Source organism: Cyanistes caeruleus, chromosome 23 (assembly GCF_971803275.1).
Source record: "Cyanistes caeruleus chromosome 23, bCyaCae1.hap1.1, whole genome shotgun sequence".
Classification (NCBI taxonomy): Eukaryota; Metazoa; Chordata; class Aves; order Passeriformes; family Paridae; genus Cyanistes; species Cyanistes caeruleus.
Window position 1 is genome coordinate 1,219,062 of NC_141723.1, and position 8,179 is coordinate 1,227,240.

An 8,179-nucleotide genomic window follows, 5' to 3' on the forward strand; every position below is an offset into this window, starting at 1 on the left:
TCCCATAAAGATTTCCTTGGCAAAGCTGGTGTCTGCCACGAGTGCCAGGCTCTGCCTGCCTGATGCCGCCGATAAAACCCTGATGTCAGAATTTAATTAAAAATCCTCATTTCCTTGGCATGGCAGGGTGCCTCCCTCTGCTCCCAGATGGATCCACAGGAGCAGGTTTGGTGTGGGGTGTCTGGAACGGTGATTTGTGAGGAGCAGGACAGAGGGGGCGGCTGTGGGAGCACATTGGGGCTCACAGGGGAGAGGAACAGCGATGCCAGCCCAGGCTGGCAGCATCCCTCGGGATTCTGGGAGATGGGACACGCTTCCTGAGCAGCGGGACTGGGCTGGTGCCAAGGCAGAGAAGTCAAGGGAAAAGACTCTGCATTATTTTTTATTTCCTTGTTTTAACCTTTCCCTCTCCAGATTCTCCAGCTGAGTTTCCAGAGGTGAAGGTTCCCACTGGTGCTGAGCATCCCAGGAAAGCAGGGAAAGCCTGGGGCCATCCCAGTCCTGCCCTAGATTTATCCAAGGGATGCTGGAAGGAAGCATCTCCCTGAAAAATTGTCAAGCTGGTGCATTCCTCAACCTGTTGCATCTCAAAAATCATGGCTGGTTGGGATTCCAGTTGTGTCTACCATGGAAAGGAAGCAAGTCCTGGAAAAACAGGCTGGCAAAAGGCACCTTGGAAGCAGAAAATAACTCTGGAAAGAGCTAAAAACTCATGGGAACTCCCAAATAAATGCATGAAAACCCCCAAATAAACCCATGGAAACCCTCAATTCCAGGGCAATTTTGTCCCATCTCATGCAAATCTGACACAGCTGACAAGGACTGAGCTCCCCTCTGGGTCACTGGGTGGAGATGGACACCCAGGATAACTTCCCTGGCTTCGTGGCCCAAGGATACCTGGAACAAGCTGCAAATTAAGATGGGAATAGACAGGACTGCATTTCACATCTACATCAGGCTTGTTTTTACCAGCCCTGCGAGCTGGACGATGATTATTTTATAAAAATAGGATATTAAAGAGAGAATCAGGCTCAGATGAAAAATTCAAGAGCGAGTCCGATTTAAGTTTTCATCTCCCAGCGATGTCCAGAGGATGGATGTCTGCAGGAAAAGGACAAACTGCGCATTAAAGCGAGAGCCAGATGATAAAAACCTTCACTTAAAATATACATTTCTGCCCCACGTTATTAATAACATGCCAGATTAATATTTTAAATGGGATGAATTTTAAAAAATGTCATTTCCAAACCACATTGGAAGTTTTTTGCTGAGATTATGGAATGAGGAGAGGACCCCTCCCTGAATTCATTGCAAGAGTGTGATGCATATTTTATAGACGTTAAATATAAATATCATATTCCATCCCGTCCTCATCCTCTCAATGTTTTCCTGTGTCTGTTTGCACTTGGGAGCCAACACTGACCCAGCTACTTTCAAATGAGGCTGAGGGATTTGGGCTGAGAAAGTCCAAAGGGCTCTTTCTGCCAGGAAGAATTCCATCTTCAATGGATTTTCTGTTTCCAAAGGGCACGGGAGCAGTCGGAGCCAGGTCCTCGTGCTGGAGCAGGAGGGAGAAGTCCATAACTCACTGCCGGGCCCGGGATGCATAATTTATCCCCAGCAATTCTCATCAATTGGTTATTAAAAGTGCCCTCCCTGGATTAAGCACGAACAAAGGAAGAGATAAATCTCGTTCCCAAGGTAACTAACTCCCAGTTATGCTCCACAGGGAAAACTTTGCTTAGTTGGCCCATTTTGCAGCCAAAAAGGAGTGTTTTGCTGCAAAGCAGGGCAGCAGTCCCATCCATAACCTCCATGAAGGTCCCTGATCCTCACGGGCTCTCCAATGGCATTGGGAGTGTGGAAATAATCATATCTTTAAAAATAAAGTGGAGCTGGATCCGTTGGCATCCAGGGCATCATTTTTGTGGAGCTGAAAGAGTCATTTCCCTGGATGGCCTCTGGATGAGGTACAAAGAGCATCCTGGCATCACTGAGCCAAACAAAACGGAAATAATTAGGGAGAAAAGATAATTTCCTGGAGCAAAGCACCCTCCAGAGCTGTCATTCCCTCCCTGCTAAATGCTGAGGATTGGAGCTCAGGGTCTCGTTGAGATAACGACCATGAGCTTCTGGGTAACCTCTCTGGGGCAGGAGGAAAGATTTGGGACAATAAAACTGGGAAATATTCACTTCTGGAAGCTGCAATCTGGGGCGGTGCCTTTATGAAAGAAAAGGTGCCCTGAATGCCTGGGATGGAAATGGGGGAGTTGAATTCCCTCCCTCCCAGCTCTGGGTGATTTTGTGACAGAAGTTTGGGGTTTTTATCCTTCCTGATGTGGCTGTTTGGACAAGATCCACCTTCTCTTGCCCAGGAATGCTCTTCTTCCTGCAAGGCGTGTGTTGGTGCTCTTGGCTGGTTTTGGATGGGGAAGTGAAGAGGTCAAATCAACTCCCCTTTATTTACAGCAATAAATAAAAGCCATAAATGTCCATGGTAAATAATAAATAAAACTAAAAAACTCTGAACAGCTGATCACGCTGCACCCCAGCTCTGCTGTTCACTTATGGAAAGCCACATCCAACAGCCCCAGGTGTAAAAGCTTTGGAATTCCTAATCCTCGCCTCACGTGGGATTTCCTTGTGAGATTATGGAATGTTCTTCCTATTTTCAGGCATTCCTCCCTGTTTTCAGGTATTCCATCTTATTTTCAATCATTTTACTCAGAAGTTTTTCTGTTCCCTCGTGGTCAGTAACACCCCCAGGTACCAGCATGACCTGGGGCTCTCCTCATCCCCCATTGTTTAACTTGTCCTTATTGGCATTGTGTGAAACCTGAGGAAAACTTGTCCTAACACTCTACCATAATAATGATCCCTCTGCAAAAAAAAATTTAAAAAAAATAAAATAAAGTTATAAAAAAGGCAATAAATGCAATAAAATGGGAGTATTGGGTGCACACAGGCCCAAACGGTGAAAGAGTAATTGATTCCTTTCTTTCCCAAGGGAGAAATTATTTGGACATGGAGGAAGAGGAGTGGCTCCGGATGCATAAAAGTCTAAGTGGGGATGTTTAAATAATTCAGGCAGAGGAGTGAATAAAAAGCAAGAGAGTGGCCAAAGCAGGGATCAGGAGGAGGAGGCAGGTCCGGGCATGGCCAAAGCAGAAGGGATCTGGGCTGGGTCCTGGCAGGGAGCAGGTGGGACCCAGCCCAGCTCCAGGCGCTCTCCTGCACCTCCGAGGCACAGCATCAATAGATGGCACTCAAGAACTGCTCCTTCCTCCTGGCACTGATGTAGGGATGGTGGAGAGGTGTTGGATCAGCTGGGGAACAACTTTGGGAGCTCAAATGGCCTCGCAGCCCTTCTCGCCTGGCTTGGGAAGGCAAAGCCACGAGCTCGGGATATGCCAGATCTCCAGGCAGGACAAGGACTGCTTAAAACAGAGTAAAATCTGCTCAAGGCTGCCCAAGGACACACATCTGTGCTGGTGTCGGGATAGTCCCGCATTCCCATCTCCCGCTGCAAGGGCAAAAAAACAGGGAGAGAGGGAGGGCAAAACCCCTCCAACCTCCTCCACCAAATTGCTTTTATTTAACAGCCTCGGTCAGCCTCAAGTAGGTCACAAGGCTGTGTGTGTATCTTCAGAATAAAGTCTTTAATCGGCTGATGGATATGAAAAAATAAATTACAGTGGCAAAATGTAATAAACGTTAAAGGGAAAATGATGAGAGTAATATAAGTACATTGATTTAACTAGGATGATATAGAGGAATTGTCTGCTTTATAGGTCTTTAGATGTCTATTAGCAGCTCTGTATTAAGGAATAGGGCTGTTCTCTTGATATACTTAAGAGCTGTCAGTAATTCCTATTTCACACTCCAGTGCTTCAATTCAGAGAGCTCCGTGCAGCCCCAGCGACCCCATCCCGGGCTCGCTGGAGGGTGACGCCTGCAGAAGCTTTCCTTTGCAGCCCTGGGTTATTCAGAGCCCGAGGAGGAGCTGGCCCCAGGCTCTGTGTTTGTCTCAGTGATGCCTTCCCTGAGCCTGGCTCTTCCTCCCCTGAGAGAAAAGGGGGCTTGGTTTGGGGGGGGGGAAACCCCAAAGCTTCGCTCTGCACCATCCAAGGTATTTTCCCTGTGTTTGGGATCATATCTGCATTTCATTTTCATATTTTACATCTGCCTCCATGTACTAATTTTCACCCGAGGGGTGGGAAACCCATCCTGCTTTTCATGTTGTCCATTTCCTTCTGCTAACGAGTGCTCCAGCCCAGCTCCCAGGCCAGCCTTAAGGAAAATACAGAAATGTTTTCCCAAAGCAGAGCTGGAGACAGGGAGTCAGGAGTAAATTCACCCTCTGGGTGTGCCTGACCCATGGGCTGATCCTCAACCAGCTGCAGCAGAGAATCTGGCTCTCCTCCACCTGAAAGGACACTTTAAATATGGAAAATATATTTTTATTTAAGAAAAATAAAACTTGGCTGAATTTTCTGGATAGAAGAGGCAACTCCTGGCCGTGGCAGCCCTGCACCATACAAATATTTGATGTTTTTCCTTTTCCCTTTACTCCTCAGAGCCCAGCGAGGCAGCCTCCATCACAGAGACACCAGAAAATCCATCCCACATAAAAACAACCAATGTCGTGCCTTAACATGAGAAAAAGGTGGATTAACATCATTGTTTCCCATTTCTCACTACAGAGAAATAAAAGCCCTCTGGATTAGACCCACAGGGTCTGTGTCTCTGCTCAGGACAGGCTGGGATGCAGCTGGTGGCAGCAGCTTGGAAAGGTTCAGCATTCCAGTGCCACCAGCCACTTTTCCCTCTGCTTGCTTCCCTCCCCCACAAAAAAGAGGTGGTTTGTTGATATTGAAATTTTCAAAGGGGAAAAAGCGAAAGGGTGGAAACACAGAGAAGTTTCATACACCCAACAAAGCCTGGGAAGGAAAAAGCCGAGGTTTTGGGAATGTTGCATCTTCATCCTGCCTGAAAGAAGGCAAAGCCAAGGCTTTTTCAAAAACACAGCCAAAAAAAAATGCAATAAATGCTTTTTCTCCAGGGTTAATAACTGCAGATGCCATGTGGCTCCTACCAGCCTTGGGATGCTCCTGGTGGGATGTGTTTCCATGATGTCCTAGGGAGAAAACTCCATGTCATGATAGAGCCCTTTCCAGAAGGAAACAAAAGTGTTCAACCCTCTGAGGATGGAGCAGGAGGGATAGGATAGAGTTCAACTCCAAAATCCAAATAAAACCCTGAATAAAAAAGAGATAGGATGGGTTTGATCCCAAACTGCCTTTCCTGCTTCTTAGCAGGAGAGAAACATTTTGGAAAGTATCAGAAACATGATAGAAAGTTGTTTTCCTTGATATTTCATAACATTTTCCCCTGCAGCGTTTTGGCCGCTTTCTCTTTTTCTTTTTTCTTCTTCTTTTTTTTTCTTCTTTTTTTATGGCTTACAAGTAAAAGAAGTTTTTATCGAAAATCTGTTTTTCAGGAACAAGAAAATCAATAAAAATATATCAGTTCATGCCTTTGTTAAAGAACCAGGAAAGGTCCCCCTGCGCAAAAAAAAAAGAAACCCGAAATGCCTTGTTTGGGTTGGAAAGGGAACTTCTAACACCTCATTCCAGGAGAGCAACCCTGCACTTAACACCGAGGTTTTGCATAAGAGTGTGTAAAAATCCCGGTGCCACCGTGAGCGATTCCTAAACCAAATAAAAGAGGGCAGAGATCATCGAAGAACTGGTTTGCAATGATTGATTTGGCCAATTGCAGCCCTAACCCAATTCCTGGGCTTCAATAATCTCTTTAGCATCGTCAGCTCGGGCTGTGCGCGTCCCTTCCTTCTCCCAATGAACCACCCAAATCCAGGGATGCGCTGGAATCCACCTGGCACCTCCCTCTCAATGTCCTGCCCTCCAGGTGCGGATGTTTGACCTTTGGGAAGGACTCCAGAGAGCCGGCAGTGCTCTGCATCCCGGCTGCATCCTTGGGAGCAGTTTCAGGGATGCAGAGCTGCACTTTGCCTCTGTAAATCAGCAGCTTTTAACCCCCTTGAGCACAAACACTGAGAATTTTCCCCATCCCTCGGTCCAAGCCGGGACGCTGAAGGACAAAGGTGACCTCTGTATTTTTAATTTGTTAATCTCAGCTGCTCTTTGCTTTGCCTTCACAGGGATTTTCACCTCTATTTTCTTTTTTTTCTTTTTTCCTTTTTTTCCCCTGGCCATATTCCAGCCGATCCAGGATGTGTTTGATATTGCTGTTCCCATATCAAAGCACTCAACGTGCACAGATTTCAGTGAATTGTGAAGGAAAGCAGGAGATGCTTTTATCTCAGTGCCTTTTCCCAGGATCGCCCGGAGCCCAGACTTCCCTGTCCCATCCGCGTGATCCGGCTGCGCCCCAAAGGCTCTCTGCGAGCCCAGGGAGGGGGTGCTGGGGTGGGGAGAGCAGCACTCTCACATCTGGAGCTGGGAACAACTCCAGCATGGATTTCTGGACAGCCTTCCAAAGGCCAGCAAGCTCGAGGATCCAAGGAGGAGGTGAAAAACTCCTGGTGCTCCCATCTCACTGCTGACACTTCCATCTCACCCCAAGGACTTCCAGCTTTACATCTCCTGCCAGGCCCTCCTGGAACTTCCATCTTCTCCCTGGTGGTGCTCTCATCTCACCTCTGCTGTTTGCATCTCTCTTCATGTTTCCATCTCATCCTTGGAGCCTGGACCTCAGCATTCCTGTTTCCATTTCACCATTGCCATTTGCACTTTCCCCATCCCTGTTTGCATCCCTCCATCCCTATTTCCATCTCCCCATTCCTGTTTTCATCCCTCCATCCCTATTTCCATCACCCCATTCCTGTTTTCATCCCTCCATCCCTATTTCCATCTCCCCATTCCTGTTTTCATCCCTCCATCCCCATTTCCATCTCCCCATTCCTGTTTGCATGTCCCCATTCCCGTTTCCAGTGCTGGGATTTGGGGTTGGACACGTGCCCAGGAATGGCTCAGAGCTGGAAATGGAGCCTGTTTTTCCCTGCTAACCAAAGACAAAACCCCCCAGCTCTGCTCTGTGCTCGTGTGCCCATCACCACAATTAAAGGGATGAGGATGAGCAAACCTCCCTGTGTCAGCCCCAGTGGTACCAGCCTGCCCTGCCCCAGCAGCAGCACGAGGTCACAGTCTGGCACAGAGGAACCCACTCCTGCTGTCACCTCTCCTCAGACCTCATCCCCAAATGCCCTTTAATTAAGGGTTATTAAGGGCTTTCACTGCTTGGAGCCGATCCCGAGCTGGGTTTGTGTCTGCAGCAGGAGAAATGGGCAGGGATTTTTGCAGTGAGGAGAAGCAATGAGTGGTTAAAAGTGATGCTGCATTAATGGACATTAATGGACATAAAAATGAAAATAACCCGCCCAGGCTCCCCATTCAGCTCTGTGTCCTTCTGGCTCTGTTGGCCTTTGGATAAATAAAATATCATGCTCTGCCCTGCACACAGAGCCAGGAGAGGCAGAGGCACCACTGGGGGCACTTCCCAGCCCTTCCCTTCCCTGCACGCTCAGCTCATCCCAGATACTGATCAGTTACTTGTTAATTAAGAGTGAGGCCTGTTAATGGCAGGGGCTGTGTCCTCCTGCATTTCCTCATGTCAGGAGGCTGTTCACAGGTCTCCATGGGACAGGGACACTCCTGGTCCTGCTTCTGGGGACATGTCCAGGCCACCTCTCCTCCATGTGGTGTTGTGTCACTGCAGTTGTGGATGCTCCATCCCTGGAAGTGTCCAAGGTCGAACTGGATGGAGCTGAGAGCAACCTGGGCTAGAGGAAGGTGTCCCTGCCAGGGCAGGGCTGAAACCGAGTGGGCTTTAAGGTCCCTTCCAACCCAGGCCATTCCATCATTCTGTAATCCTATGGTTCTATGATTCCATAATTCTTCTATAACTCCATGGTTCTTTTATGACTCCATGACTCTATGATTTAATGAGTCTAGAATTCTATGGTTCTATGATTCTATGACTCCATGATTCCAGGATTCCGTGATTCCATGATTCTGCAAGCCAAGCCACTGTAAAGTTCTCATGGAGGTGGCCAGAGCCCTTGGGAAATTTGGGTCATCCTTCTCCATGGCCAAGAAATTCCAGCCTTCTACTGGAATGGGACGAAGTCCTGGTGGTG

The 8,179-nt window shown here is 47.8% G+C and overlaps 1 long non-coding RNA gene across 1 annotated transcript; it reads right to left on the bottom strand.

Annotated features, from left to right (window-relative positions):
• Positions 1-940: 940 nt before the first annotated feature.
• On the bottom strand, positions 941-5,137 carry LOC147649459 (uncharacterized). Its single transcript, XR_015278854.1, has 2 exons — positions 1,424-5,137; positions 941-1,101 (listed from the first exon to the last, which is right to left on the bottom strand). It is a non-coding gene; the product is annotated as an uncharacterized LOC147649459 (long non-coding RNA).
• Between the last annotated feature and the right edge of the window lie 3,042 nt (positions 5,138-8,179).